At 42.3% G+C, this 16,607-nt stretch overlaps 1 pseudogene across 1 annotated transcript in view; it reads right to left on the bottom strand.

The window, feature by feature from the left end:
* The window catches only part of LOC308295779 (multiple C2 and transmembrane domain-containing protein 1-like), a 237,581-nt pseudogene that overhangs the window by 3,745 nt on the left and 217,229 nt on the right, over positions 1-16,607 (bottom strand). The window contains exon 12 of the transcript in view: positions 1,488-1,590. The product of the transcript in view is annotated as a multiple C2 and transmembrane domain-containing protein 1-like (transcript). The remainder of the gene's footprint in view (positions 1-1,487; positions 1,591-16,607) is intronic.

The following is a 16,607-nucleotide window of genomic DNA, read 5'->3' on the forward strand; positions in this document are numbered from 1 at the left end:
TTTAAAGCGAACGTTTGTAACTCAAATTTTGCTTCTGGGTGGTCCCAGGAACTAAATATTTTGAGGTGGGGGTCCGTGGCCAAATACATATCATTTGGGGATCCTTCACATGAAAAGGTTTGAGAACCACTGACATAGTAGTCTCTCAAGAACAGACTAACTGAGCTACAGTTAAATGAAAAGGATCTTTTCATTGACTGATTGCTGACATAGAAACACAGGTTTTTCAAAAACCGTCAACTGAAAGTGTTTTTATTGTTTATTTGGATCCCAGTTAGCTTCTACTGTACAATAGCAGCAGCTACTCGTCCTGGTGTCCACACAAAAACATTACATAACAATTCATAACAATAAAAATTAAACAAAAAAACAGTACATGGCAGTATTTTTTTTTATCTCAATTATGGTGTGATACCTCATAACAAAACCCGTCTAAATGATACCCCAACTTACAAGATAGTTTACAATGTCATATTTACTGTACCTTACAATTTAACCTACAGTCTACTGTGTGGTGGGGTAGTGGTTCTCAGAACTCGCACAAAGGCTGTACGACGTCCACACAGCATGTAAAACAACAACTAAAAAACAAAAACAGACAGCTCCAATATGTCACGCCACGATGCCTGCGTTTTCCTGCCTGATATTTCACGTACAAGATATCTCACGTGCTTTAAGCACAAAATATGTGGTTCAAAATGGCTCTACTACAATAGGATTGATATTAGAGAGAGAGAGAGAGAGAGAGAGAGAGAGAGAGAGAGAGAGAGAGAGAGAGAGAGAGAGAGAGAGAGGACATTACAGCTCCGATAAGCAGGCTGTCTGTCGAAGACGGGCTGATCTGATGTTTTGAGAGGAGGTGGTGAATAGAAACAAGTCATTTAATGCTGAGAGTGTACAGAATTAACCCACAATGTTAACACTCTTACAATTAAATGAATACCCTGGATTTAATAGTGTACAGGAGCTCGCCAGAGTGTGTCCCTGAAATGTGTGTGCATTTGATGCATACAGTACAAGATTATGCACAGGTGCCACATATTACAGTAATTAGTTATGATACTGCACACAGTAGTGTTTACTCATGGGGATTGGGAAGCAATTATGCATTTGCAACTAATAACTAGTGCGTTGATAAAAAGCTATGCTCTCGCTTTGTTTTAAAACAATACATTTCTTAAATCGGTCTGTTTGGTATAGTACATAATTCTGATACTGTACATTCTAGGCTACGTAACAGTTATTGATTAAACACCGTAAAGGCATCTTTTGTGAATATCGCTTAGTATAAATCTATATTTCACTAAAGTAAATTGTCAAGTAAATTATAATCAGTCAGTCATTATTTTTGAAGGTCCATGGCATGGAATCAATAGTGTTATTTTTGTGTGCAACAGTATGGCAGTGAATTTGCATTATGTGTGTACTATACTGTGCGCGCGCGTGTGTAAGTGCGCGCATGCGTGTGTGTGTGGTGAGCCACTCACAAGACAAAGACCTTGTTCCAGTCGGGGTTGAGGTTCTTGTAAACGGTGTGTGTCTGTAGCCGATCGTTGCTCAGCTGCACCACACAGAACGGGTCACTCTTACCTGACACACACACACACACACACACACACACACACACACACACACACACACACACACACACACACACACACACACACACACACACACACACACACACACACACACACACACACACACACACACACACAAATATGCGATGTGATTTTATTTATACAGGACTTATACAGAAGGACTTTGTGCCCAGTGCTTTTAACCCTTTTAGGCCTAGAATTATTGAATGCTTTAACCAGTGAAAAATAGCAGATATACAAGCTCACAGCGCGGCGCTGCAAGCTTGTAGATCTGCTTTTTTTTTAAAGAAATCGTGAAAATGTGTGCAAATCTTTGAATATATGTATTTTCAACGTTTGTAACTCAAATCTTGCCTCTGGGTGGTCCCTGGAACTAAATATTTTGAGATGGGGGTCCGTTGCCAAATAAATATCATTTTGGGGATCCTTCACATGAAAAGGTTTGAGAACCACTGACATAGTAGTCTCTCAAGAACAGACTAACTGAGCTCCGGTTGAAGTGAAAAGGACCTTTTCTTTGACGATGGCTGGCCAGATTGCTGACATAGAAACATAGGTTTTTAAAAAAATCTTAGAAGGATTCAAAAGACACTTATAGAATCGGGTCAAAATTCTAATTTTCACGATTTTTCCAAAATAGCAGATCTACAAGCTCGCAGCGCGGCACTCGGTGCCGTGCTGTGAGCTTGTATATCTGCTATTTTTCAATAGTTAAAGCATAAAATAATGATACACAATAATGTGTACCCGTTTAAATACAGTGAGATTAAAAACAAAACAGAACAGAAAAAGGCCTGTACAATTCATCTCAAGCAGGACAGCAGATGACAACACCGGCATGGAAATAAAATCGTGTAACATTACACTGAAACAGAGGCGCAAAACAGTTAATTGAATCAATTAAATGTAATCGATTATAAAAGAAGATTAGAAGATAGATTTTAATACAATGATGTATTAATTGAGTATAACATGAATGAAGTCAAAATAGGGGATTGGGGGAGAGAGAGACGGTTTACAAAAATGTGGGTATACTTTGTAACAAAGTTGTATGACTGAAGTATAACATTTAGTTAAAGATGTGGTTATTGCTCTTAAATGGTTAAACAGAATAGATAGTTATAGTCAATTATAAATAAATTCATGAATTAAGAGTTATTTGCGCTGATTCATTGATATGTAAAACATAAAATCAAAACAACAGGCTTCTAAATGATTTGTTTAATCGAAAATAAAACTCAATAAAAAGGGGGAAAGCACCTGTATTGTTTCAGATTTTAGCATTGGCTATTCAAAGATAGCAGATCTATACTGTGTAAGCTCACAACACCACACTTCGCGCCACGCTGCGAGCTTGTACATCTGATATTTCGGAACATTTGTGGAAAAATCGTGAAAGTGTTTGAAATAATTGAGCTTTTTATTTTTTTCACAAATCTTCTCTTCTGGGGGGTCCGTGGCACCAAACATTTTCAGATGGGGGTCCGCCGCCTCCGGGGCCAAATATATATAATATATGATACCAATTGGGGGGGGGTCCTCCTTGACAAGAAAAAGATAATTTGATAACCACTGATTCAGAAGGCATTAGTAGAATCAGCCTCCGGTCTTAATGGTGTTTTAACCCATTTAGGCCTAGAATTATTGAAAGCTTTAACTATTGAAAAATAGCAGATATACAAGCTCACAGCATGGCACCGAGTGCTGCGCTGCGAGCTTGTAGATCTGCTATTTTTGAAAGTCGTGAAAATGTGTGCAAATCTTTGAATACCGGACGGTATATGTATTTTCAAAGCGAACATTTGTAACTCAGATTTTGCTTCTGGGTGGTCCCTGGAACTAAATATTTTGAGATGGGGGTCCGTGGCCAAATACATATCATTTTGGGGGTCCTTCACATGAAAATGTTTGAGAACCACTGACATAGTAGTCTCTCAAGAACAGACTAACTGAGCTCCATTTAAGTGAAAAGGACCTTTTCTTTGACGATGGCTGGCCAGATTGCTGACATAGAAACATAGGTTTTTCAAAAAATCTTAGAAGGATTCAAAAGACACTTATAGAATCAGGTCAAAATTCTAATTTTCACTATTTAAAAAAAATAGCAGATCTACAAGCTCGCAGCGCGGCACTCGGAGCCGCGCTGTGAGCTTGTATATCTGCAATTTTTCAATAGTTAAAGCATAAAATAATGATACACAATACTGTGTACCCGTTTTGAATGGATTAATCAAAAAAGGTAATCCATACAGTGAAAGACAAACACACAGCAGAGACACGGTGATGTTCACGTGGTTGGAGAGGAGGTCCAGGAGAGACCAGGCACGTCCATCCCTGGACGATTGTAACCCAGCCTCCCGGCTATGTTCCAATCCCTCGCATGGAGACAGATAGCGTATATATACGTATATACAGCATCCCTTTTCCCTTACAGCACATGACAGCTCCAATAAGCAGTACTTATCAGCGCTTGCGACGGTGTGATACATTCGTTTTAGCCTGGCAGTGGCCGCTGTACACTATATTATCACGCGGCACGGTATCAGCGCTACACCTGCTAGCCATTTCCATCAACACCAACCACCCTGGGAAAACGTGACTCGGACAACTACCAGATAAGCTGCAGGACAACTCTAGTCTAACCCCCACTTCTCCCCCCCAGGGGGCCAGCAAGCAAGCGTTGTGGGGGAAGGAGAGGAGAGCGATGCGGGGGTAAAAAAAAAAGAATAGGACTTTGAGGAAGGACAGAGCGGAGAACACGGAGGGCGGTGTGGAACGGAAGGCCACAGAAGTTCAGCGTAGAAGATAAAAGAGCATTGAAATGTGTGTGTGTGTGTGTGTGTGTGTGTGTGTGTGTGTGTGTGTGTGTGTGTGTGTGTGTGTGTGTGGGGGGGGGGGGGGGGTTGGGGAGATATTAGAAATACCGGCTATTGTTAGGCTATTTGAAGCACGAGGACGAAGACGGACGGAGAAACAGAGACGGGAGAAGAACGCGCACTGATTTACTATAGGATGGCGGCTTGTCGTCACATTAGTTTGAAGGGCTTGATCTGATCTGTCAGAATGGATTTCTATTCTTCTATTGTGTAAAATAAAACAATTATGGTTAATGGAAGTATAGCACACGGGCAAGAAGGAAAGAAAGAATATATATACTGTGTGTGTGTGTGTGTGTGTGTGTGTGTGTGTGTGTGTGTGTGTGTGTGTGTGTGTGTGTGTGTGTGTATATATATATATATATATATATATATATATATATATATATATATATATATACTGTATATACATGGTATATATCATAATAATATCTTAGCAAGACAAATCAATCGCAAATTGCTCAATAATAATATCTATTTTTGAAACATTATCCTTTTAACGTTTCTGTTTTTTGCCCACCTGAAGCCAAGCTGAAAGCTGAAACACACTTTCATGTTTAATTATGATGATATTGGGACACACACACACACACACACACACACACACACACACACACACACACACACACACACACACACACACACACACACACACACACACACACACACACACACACACACACACACACACACACACACACACAGCAACGTACTTCCGCCTCGTATCGTTCTCATCTCCATATTTTCACTTTTTGTATTTTTTTTCTTGGTAAACTGACGCACTGCTTGATCATATCAGAGCGTCAAGCAAAAATCCTCAAAGGTAGCAAATCCGCAAGCTCGAAACGCGTGTGTAAATCTGCTACTTTTGAATTTTGAATCCGGAAAAGTAACAGTTTTGGACATAATGAGGTTTCCAACCGACAGACAGAGGCCATAAGCAGAATAAAATGGCGAGACTCAGACGAGGAGAGAACCCAGTGTGGAGGCGTTTTAATTGGTAGAGCCAGCATCACGCCACCAGATGTATCTTGTGCGTCAAGAGGAATTTCCAGACCATCCTCCCATACATAACCAATATGGCTCATTATGAGAATCACAAACTCATTAATGCTAATTGATTCCAACACAACTTTTGATTCAGAACTTAAGACTGATTATGTAACTGGGTAGAAAGCGATGGCAAAATAACCACAGGAGTTACGCGAGATCCCGTAATACCCGAGAGACCCCCGTAATAATCCAAGCCAGCGATGGCCTATACTGTATGTACAGTACTGTATATCGCTGGTGTATGGGCATCTTATGTCCATATTTTAAACCTTTTTCAGTTTATTTTTTTGGTAAATCAACGCCCAACTCGATCAAACTACATTGTTGCACAAAATAAGCATTACAAAATTGCAGATAAACAAGCTCGAAGCACAGCACAAAGCGACACGTTTTGAGCTTGTGGATCTGCTTTTTTGGAAAACACAATGTTGAATCCTGAAAAGCCACAATCTTGGACTTACAAGGTTTTCACCCGACAGAGACGATATCGTCTGTTTCTTCACTAGCAGTTTACATTCACATCATGATCACAGTTCCTTTTGGAGCCACTAGGACCACCCAACATCCCTCCACCACTGGTGTAAAGTAACATAAAGTACATTTACTTAAGTATTACAGTTTGAGGCAACTATCTAAAATATGAACCCTTGTTGTCAAAAACCAAAGTTGTCCTTTAATACTTTTCACTGGTTTAACATTTATAAAACCCAGAGACATACTTAACAACTTTGGGAGTTTGGGAATGGGGCCGTCAAGCGGTCCCAAACATTTCCAAAATCGTTAAAAAATAGCGAAAATAGCCAATATCTACAAGCATCGTGACATGCTGCGAGCTTTTAGACTGGGTCATCATTTACTATCAAAATCTCCACCGGCTGTCTGTCCGTCCGTCAGTCAGTCAGTCAGTCAGTCAGTCAGTCAGTCAGTCAGTCAGTCAGTCAGTCAGTCAGTCAGTCAGTCAGTCAGTCAGTCAGTCAGTCTGTCTGTCTGTCTGTCTGTCTGTCTGTCTGTCTGTCTGTCACGTCACGTCACGTCACGTCACACTTTTGCCCTACTCATATCTCCGCCATCGTTGCCCCTATCCGTGTGAAATTTTCCACACACACTCCTTGCCTGCCAAACCACAACCTTCAGGACCCCCGGACCTCCACGGACCGCAGGGACCCCCTGTCACAGCCGCCAAATAGTGCAAAAATGACCAAATCAACACCCCAACTGGGCTGCTCACGGGGAATTCCAGGGGACCACCGACTCCTGCTGCTCCAAAAGTCCTTCACCTTCATTGGTTTAACTTTGCCCCGCCCCCTCCTCTCATTGGCCGAAACTTTATTTGGCTTTACTCATCAACCGTTTGTCGTACACACTTGTGGGTGCTGTCAATTGGCTTGATTAAGAGTCCTTAACCTTAATTGCTTTAACTTTGCCCCGCCCCCTCCTCTGATTGGCCGAAACTTTATTTGGCTTTACTCATCAACCGTTTGTCGTACAAACTTGTGGGTGGTGACAATTGACTTGATTAAGAGTCCTTCTCCTTAATTGGTTTAACTTTGCCCCGCCCCCTCCCCTGATTGGCCCAAACTTTATTTGGCTTTACTCATTAACTCTCCTACTGCCAGATTATTTATTTATTTATTGGGTCTGGTGCCATCAAAAAGCGGCTTACCTTTGCGACGTTATAGTAGATAGACAGACATTTTTTTTTATTTTTTTTTATTGTGCAATAGTGCACTTTGGTCTGCCAGGCAGCAGAGGGCGGCGTCATGCGAGAATGAATGTGAATTTGCCTGTTATGTGTTGAAGAAGAAGAAGACCAGTCACTGGCCACAGAGCCTTACAGCCAGAGGAAATCAACAAGGAAGTGAATTGTTCTCCGTTGATCTAACGCATAATGGATTTTTTACACCATCACCGCGGAAAATGTGTTTACAGTAGACGGCCGCGCGACCCCTCATCAGCTTACAGTCATCAGACGAACGAACCGAACGAGCGCCGTATTGGCATCGAGGTTCTGTAAAAAATGGGGCGAACGTTAACGTTCAAAGCGTGGGGAGAGTTAACTGTTGGTCGTACACACTTGTGGGTGCTGTCAATTAACTTCATTAACAGTCCTTCACCTTAATTGGTTTAACTTTGCCCCGCCCCCTCCTCTCATTGGCCAAAACTTTATTTGGCTTTACTCATCAACCGTTTGTCGTACAAACTTGTGGGTGGAACCAATGCCACTTACATGCCTCTTTGTGTATACTGTGACCTGACGGTCGCTTATCTCCCGATTAGGGCGTCTTACTGGTGATGAAGTATAAAATGTATGGTTTTGTCATCTTTGTATTTGAGTAGTCATGTTAAGAGTGCATGGTCTTGCATGACTGTTGCCTCCCACAATGTTCAAATGCCTCCGCCATACAGACTGTATGGAGCAACGGAAGCTCTAAAATGATTTTCGTGGGCAGAAATGACAAACAGATGACAGACACCTTCCTTTCCTGGGCTTTCGGGATGTGTAGTTGTTCCAGACTCTGCATAGCATTGGGAGCCTGTCTGTGGGATAGTTTTCTGGCTGGTACGCAAGGCTAACGAAACAGCAACAACTGCGGGCTGCGTAGCGTGAATTCAGGTTGAGTTTGGGTTCCTTCCCCCGAAGTCCCTTCCCCCATGCAGTGACAAATATGTGTCCCAGCGCGGCTGACGGCTAGTCATTGATATATATATATATTTTTTTTTTTCATTTTCATTTTTTCCATTTCATTTGAAAGCTGGGAATCATAGCTACAAAATGATATATTGGTTGTGGAGATTGACCCAACAGTTTTGAAGATATGGCTTATGCCATGCTGAAATACTACTTTTGAAATATTCAAGTTCTAAATTTGGGAGGACCAACAGAATTATGTCCCGATCTCTCACATTAATTAAAAAAAGTGTTATTTACATGCAGAGTTAAGCTCTGGCGTTTAAGTGAAATGTAGCCTGATATTTATGACATGCTTTTGTGGCTTTATCACATTTTAGAAAAAAGTAATTTCAGCTGTGGTCTAAAGTAGTGGCTTCCGAAATGACTGCCCCAGTGTCATGCTCAGTCACATATTTGTGCCCTGTGTGTGTGTGTGTGTGTGTGTGTGTGTGTGTGTGTGTGTGTGTGTGTGTGTGTGTGTGTGGGGCTGTGTGCATGCTTTGGTGAGTGCATACTGCTTTTAAGCGTGCTTTTGTGCATGCATGCACTGCGTATGATGAATGTCTGCATTTGTTCATGTATGTACTACTTAGGTGCGAGAGGGTTTGCGTGGATTCAAGAGTCTCTGTGCATCTGTCTCTGTCAGTGCGTGTGTGTGTGTGTGCGCGCGCATGCGTGTGTGTGTGCATGTGTGTCATTGATCGGTGTGATTTTCTTCAAATGTTGGGACAAGGGCAGGACATGTGGTGGGCGAGCTAAGTAAATGTCACGGTGATCAATGGGTTGCCTTTCATATCTGTGCGCGGCGTTACAGCCCTGCTGATGTGCGCGCCGTCTGACGAGAGTATTGACAGCTCTGTCGCGCTCTAGACACTACAATATACACGGGATGACACACTGAGCACACCATACATGTGGTTGTCGTTAAAGCCATTTAGGCCTAGAATTATTGAATGCTTTAACAATTGAAAAATAGCAGATATACAAGCTCACAGCGCGCTGCGAGCTTGTAGATCTGCTATTTATGTATTTTTAAATCGTGAAGATTTGTGCACATTTTTGAATATATATATGTATATATTTTTTAAAGGGAACATTTGTAACTCAAGTATTTGCTTCTGGGGGGGTCCCTGGAACTAAATATTTTGAAATGGGGGTCCGTGGCCAAATACATATCATTTTGGGGGTCCTTCACATGAAAATGTTTGAGCACCGCCGATATAGAAAACCTTAGAAGGATTCAGAAGACACAAAGAATTGCACACATTTTCAAGATTTAAAAAAAATAGCAGATCTACAAGCTCGCAGCGCGGCACTCGGTGCCGCGCTGTGAGCTTGTATATCTGCTATTTTTTTATAGCTAAAGTATGAAATGATACGCAATGATGCGTACCCGGTCTAACTGAGTTAAAGGACCTTTGTCTAAATACGCAACCGTAAACGCCATACCCGAGTGGTTACAATGCCATCACATTTCTAATGTAATTATTATATTTTGCAATATTTATTTATTCATCATTTAAAGTACATTATACTTTATATTTATCCAATTGCATAATAATATTGTAAAGTGCATGGGGATACTGCATAAATACAGTACAGTGTACTGTAAAGAGTGTAGCTTATTATATTGCAACTTGAATATCGTTACAGTCTTTTTTAAATTAAAGCCCTATTTCATACGTTGTTGTATGACAGTGTTGCACAAAGGTAGTCACGATGAAACTTGCTGTGAGCAATTTGTGCCATTGCTTAGTTTGTTTTTGTATTTAGCTTTGTGACTAAATAATAAATAAATAATCGTGACAACATTTGTTTTGGTTTACAGCCGCCAGTGACGTTATGCAATATAAAAAATCATATAAAAAAAAAAAAAAAAAAGAAGCTTGACATTGAAATAGATGTCACCATTAAACACATGGTATATAGTCTAATTGTAAATTATTCAAAGAAGAACTGGTACTGATGCAGCGTTGAGTGACAGCCTTGGAAAACGAGGCGCACGATGACACTTTGACAGCAAAGAGGCTTTTCAGTTATTTTCAGTAGTGAAGACGGTATAATATTCTCCTTGATCACTTCACAGCTACCGTAGAATATCTGCGATTATCATAAAGTCCTGCTCACAAATGGTGGCTGATTATATTTCAAACGCTTTCGCCCCAAATTAAGAGATGTGAATATTTATTTATTTTTTCAGTCCCTCCCCAACCTTACCACACACACTGCCGTCTGAATATTCTTTTTTTTTCTTAATGACACAGCAGGCCCCGTGTGTTACCGTGGAGAGCCAGTTGTCCGCGGTGATGAACTTTCACCTTATTGGCCGCTGGCACCAGAGGCGGCTGTCTCGGCCAATTACACGCTCCGGGTTTGAGCGCCACTCAATCGCCACGATCGTGCAGGTAATACCCCAACACGCGCACGCACACGCACACACACGCACACACACACACACACACACACACACACACACACACACACACACACACACACACACACACACACACACACACACACGTTCCAGCTCTGTCTCTGTTAAATAATTAACTCCTTCCGGAATGTCCTAAAGATGGAGATGTAATGATTTCTTTCTTTTTTTTACCATTTTAAAACATTTAAAAATGTGATACTAGCCGATCTAAAAGCTCACAATGGGACACGTTGTGAGCCTGTAGATGAGCTATTTTAACTATACTTTAGTGCACCAGTTTTGTATGATGAAGCAGGGGCATTAATCGGCGTTGTGAGCTTGTAGCTCTGCTATTTTCACTACTTTTGTGTGCCACTCTTGTATGATGAATTTATAGAATTAAAGAAATATGGCTTCTGCCTGCTAGGATATTTGAGAGGAGCGGACTAGTCTGATATAAATAGATAAGAATTAGAATAGACAGCTGAGCAGGATGAGCGTGCATTGAACAATGAGTGAAGCCAAACTAAGCGCAATTTCACCTACGAACCCAGAATATAATCTCATAATAATACGAGTCTGTCAAACTAATTACATACACTCCAAGTAGCCCATGTGCAGGTGCAGTCTCACGTAGCCAGAAAACGACGCCACAATCTCTGAATGCCACTGTACATAACATACAGTCTGGAACTACACCTCCTGAAAACCAAGAATGGAAACTATTAGTTATAGCTTAGTTAAAACAGATATTTTTAAATATCTTTACATTATAGTTTGATTTGAATTTCCATTTCTGATAAGCAGCAAGCTATACTGTACAAGTGTGTATGCTTCAATTATTTTTGATTTAGGACAAATTTGCATGACATTTGAAACAGACAGTGCAGACATAAGGGTCAGGTTTGGTAGTGGAGCCTGATGGCTACTGGTACAAACTACAAAGGACTGGTCAGGTCACTTAGTGTTGTGTGGTAGGGAACGGTCTGTAGCTCACTGTCGTTGTCTGGCAGAAACCTCGTATCTCCCCTTTGTCTCTAGTAGCAACACAAAACTGCCGATCTACAAGCTCAAAACCACGTTGCGATTTGAATCCTGAAAAGTAACAGCTTTGGACATACGAGTTTCCCACCCGCCAGAGGGGTAAAACTGTAAGTGTGTGTGTGCCTGTGTGCGCGCGTGCATGTCCTACTGAATGGTTGCAGAGTATGGCATCCACTCAGAGACAGACGAGGGCCTGCCTGACATAAAGGGGGATTGTTGGTTTTGGAGAGTATTTTCACATGTCGTCAGGCGGCAGGAGAAACACTTCAATTAGTGACAGAGATGAGACAGGAGACCTCTCTCTCCATGACCTTCTCTCTCTCTCTCTCTCTCCCTCCCTCCTTCTGCCCCCCTCCTCTTATATCTCTTCTTTCTCTCTCCCCTCTCCCCTCTCCCCTCTCACCCTCTGTGTGTCTCTCACCTTGCTGCTGACCCTGTCTTAGCCTGTCATGAAGGGGCGTTCGTGTGGCGAGGGCTTCTTACGAGTGAGCCTCTTAGGGGGCTATTGTTTTGATCAGCAACGCACGTGCACATGTGCACATGTGCACACACACACACACACACACACACACACACACACACACACACACACACACACACACACACACACACACACACACACACACACGGGGAGATATTACCAAGCTAGTCAACAACACTGGTCAAATTGGACAAACCCATAGCAGGGTTGAGCTCACAAGAACAATAGACTTATCTAAAATAGGTGCTCTATGTACTATGTTAAGACTTTTAACTCTTTTACTGCTTCAGACGTTCCCGTTCGCCCCAATTTTGAACCCAGCGCGCTGCCAATGCGGCTCGTTCTTTTTACCTTGTCTGATGACTGTAAAGCTGATGAGAGGTCGCGCCGCCGTGTACAGTAAAAACATCTCCCGTAACGCTGCTCTCAAGAATCCACCGCACGTTAGCAATAATGGAGTCCCAAATCACTTCCTGGCTGTTTTCTGTGGATCTGTTCTAGAAAATGCATTTCTATGCTCTGAATGGATGGCAAGCGAAGCGGCCCAATTCACAGTAATTCTTTGCATAAGGCTGCCCTCTGCCGCCAGCTCGGCTAAAGTACACATATGAGCTTCCATTGTAAAACGAATTAGTTTGAAAATTATCAATAGATAACTTTCTATAACATCGCAAAGGTAAGCTGCTTTTTGCTGGCACCAGCCCCAATAAATAAATAACTAGAATAGAAAATTTCTAAGAAATTTTAAGTGTGCCTGCAGCTCGCTAAGTCTGTGCAACCTTGTGTAGCGGTTGGTGTTAGTGTTTCGTTTTGAGAGGGTCGTTCCCCCTGAAAAACACGTTTTGGCATGAAACGGTTACGTTTTGCGCGTTTGTGGTGCCCCCTATGGGTCGAAGTGGAAATGCTTTTGGGTATATGTTCAGTATAGCGCCCCCCACTTGTGGTTAAAATTTGGTGTTGACTGGATGTTTCGTTTGTGATTTATGGCTACTTCTTTCAAAACGGGCTCCTCCCGCTAACTTTGGAACCCTGTTACGGAAGAACGGTATGGACTATCAAAATATCGTTTAAATATGTTTATTGCATGAGTCCATAGATCGTGTGTATCGATTTTTGTGACATTTGGAGAAAATATGTAGGAAAAGGAGCAAAAGGTGTGTTTTGAAGAAAATTCAAAATGGCGGAGAATCTATCCTGACGCAAATGGGCGTGGCCTATATTGAGAGATGCGTGATGACCCAAGGAATCCAGGGAAAAATATTTTTAATTTTCCGACCCACGGTTCAAGAGTTATAGGCCAAAACGTAAAGTGGACTGTTACTGTATAGCGCCACCATGAGGCCAACTGACGATTTTTTTTTAATTTAATCCTTGATATCATTATAAATCTCCTCTCCAAGTTTTGAAACTGTAGCCCCTATGGTTTGCGAGAAAAGAAATATTGAATGTGAGTTTTTGTGATTCCCATTATAATTCAATGGGTAAAATTAATTCACTAATAAATTAATATCAATTAAACGATACAACTTTTCTCTTAGAAAAGTAATAGCACACCATTCCCGGCCGAGCCGCACGTTTTGATGTATATATTGCGGCGGTGGCATAAATCGTGCGGCAGTTATTACGGCTCCAAATTTGCAAGAACGTTACTTACTTACTTACTTACTTAAGTATGGGGGAGTACAATAAGTGTTTTGCATGGCAGGCACACTTAATAACATCTGGCAGTAGGACAGTTAATGTATTGTGTGAATACAGTGTCTGAAATAGGATTCAAGTTTTATAGGAAATCCCCAAAAAATGACGATTTACAAGCTCAAGACTTGTCAGAACGTGATTAGACACTTTGTGAGCTTATAGATCAGCTATTTGTGCTACTTTTGTGTGATACTGTAGTATGACATCAAAGGGCATCAATTTATCAAGAAAAAAAGTTACAACTTGGAGATAAGAGGTTTCTGCTCAATAGGGATGGGACGATAAGCGATATTATCGTTTATCGTAATAAAAAAAGGAGTGGAGGGGGTCCTGGGTGGTGGGGGTGGAGTGGAGGGGGTCCTGGGTGGTGGGGGTGGAGTGGAGGGGGTCCTGGGTGTGGTGGGGGTGGTATGGAGGGGGTCCTGGGTGGTGGGGGTGGTATGGAGGGGGTCCTGGGTGGTGGGGGTGGTATGGAGGGGGTCCTGGGTGGTGGGGGTGGAGTGGAGGGGGTCCTGGGTGGAGGGGGTGGTGGGGGTGGTGTGGTGGGGGTGGTGTGGTGGGGGTCCTGGGTGGTGGGGGGGTGGAGTGGAGGGGGTCCTGGGTGGTGGGGGTGGTATGGAGGGGGTCCTGGGTGTGGGTCGGGTGCCTTGGTGGGCACAGCGACAGTGAGACAGACCATGCAACAGCTCGGGCGAGCAGCTCTGTATTTTTGCGAACGCGTCGTGATTGGACGGGCGATAAAAAGCGTTCAAAGTCATAAGCGAAACGGTTTCCATCGTAAAAAAAAGCACTCCATTTTGCCTGCACTATAGGGAGTCTTACTGGTGTGATGTAATTCTGTCAATAAGAAAAAACACGATCACACGTTCCTCTAAATGCACGCTATCCTAAAATCAAGCATTGAACGCCAAATACAAACTCGCAGACATGTACACTTACACACACTCAAATATATGCGCGCACACGTGTGTGTGTTCGCGCACACAGACACATACACACGCCTTTCTCTTGCTTCAAGATAATACCGAGTGAGAAAGTAGGCCTGTCCACTGTAGACCTAATTAAAAGTTTGAATTAATGGAGAATGGAGGATTCTTAGAGCAGAGAGAGAGAGAGAGAGAGAGAGAGAGAGAGAGAGAGAGAGAGAGAGAGAGGGGGGGGAGGGGGGGGGGGGAGATTTGTTGGTTGAAATGTGTACTTCTTTCTCTATTATTCAAATGAGCAGCGTGTACCATTTCAAAAATAAATAAAGAAAAGAAAAAAACGCAGAGACAAATGTAGCGTTCTGCCAGAACAGACATTAAGTGTCCCCGAGGATCCTCAACAGAAGATCATCATTTAAGCCAAAATTACACTTTGACTTTGTGTTGGGATAGATTAATGGCCGTGTTACAGATAAAGTGAACGTGTAACAGCAAATATTTAGCCATGCAAAACCACAAATCACGCAAAAAAGTTGTTTTATGGCAATACATAAATAAACAAATACATCTTTGCTCAGAGTACAATTTCTTGTACGATTTGAGCGAGAACAACAGTTTTCAAAGCTCATTTTGGAGAAAACGTGCCTTGGAGCTGCAGTGGTGGACACCACAAACGCCACAAATCATTCAATCTGCCCCAATAAGGAACGGCCTCACAACAATGTACAGACAAAAGCGATTTCGTTTGCATCACTAGAGGGCCCCACGAACGCGACGAATGTCACCGCTTGTTGCGGAAACTAGCCTTTTCCGCCCCACCAAATTAGGTACCAATGGTATAGTGAGTCATGTGACAATGACAAAGGTGTGGGTGGGGCGTGTTACAAAACAAACGCCTCGTGAACATGACATCCAGTCATCACCAAATTGGAATGGCATGATGATGCCCCTCTAGCACTTACAGTAGCACTTGCCTACCCTCGACGACCATACAGTTATGCAAAGGCTAAAATGTAGATCAGGGGTGGGCAACTTTGATGATGGAGAGGGCCACTATATTTTCACACTCACTCCAGAGGGCCGCAATGCATATACAGTCAAAAATAGCCAAAATAGCAGAGCTTGTAGATCTTAAATACAAATGCATTGTGCATAAAAAAGTCTAGTACTAGTCATTAAGCTACTAATATAGACTGAAGTAATTAAAGCGGGTCATGTCTGCATGTTTGGAATTGTAACAGCTGAAATCAATACTATCTCAGTATTCAGATATTAACCTGCGGGCCGCATTAAGTGAAGGTGAGGGCCGCATGTGGCCCCCGGGCCGCCAGTTGCCCATGTATGATGTAGATAGCATTTTTAAATAGACTGACGACAGGCATCCCATCGTACATCGGAGCTATAGTGTGCATAGCTTCGATGTACAGATTATTGACGTTTTTATTGTTTTAGTTTTTATTGATTTATTGAATAGGTTCTTGGTCTACTTACGTATTTTAGGGATTACTGTTTCTATGCACTTGATGTATTGTTGTATTACATTGTGCTGTCCTTGCTTATTGGAAGTCCCTCTGGATACATTTTCACAATAGAACTGTTATACCAAATGTAATGCCTCAACTCTTAGTGCTCGTCAGGGTGGGGGGTCCCCAGTTAAAATATGATTATTTTGGGGGTCGTGGCCTGATAAGGTTGAGGATCACTGCTGTAGAGGGTGATGAATGGGTTAGGGTTAGGGTTAGGGTTAGGATCACTGCTGTAGAGGGTGATGAATGGGTTAGGGTTAGGGTTAGGGTTAGGATCACTGCTGTAGAGGGTGATGAATGGGTTAGGGTTAGGGTTAGGGT

This window comes from Nannobrachium achirus, assembly GCF_963921795.1.
Source record: "Nannobrachium achirus genome assembly, chromosome: 12".
Taxonomy (NCBI): Eukaryota; Metazoa; Chordata; class Actinopteri; order Myctophiformes; family Myctophidae; genus Nannobrachium; species Nannobrachium achirus.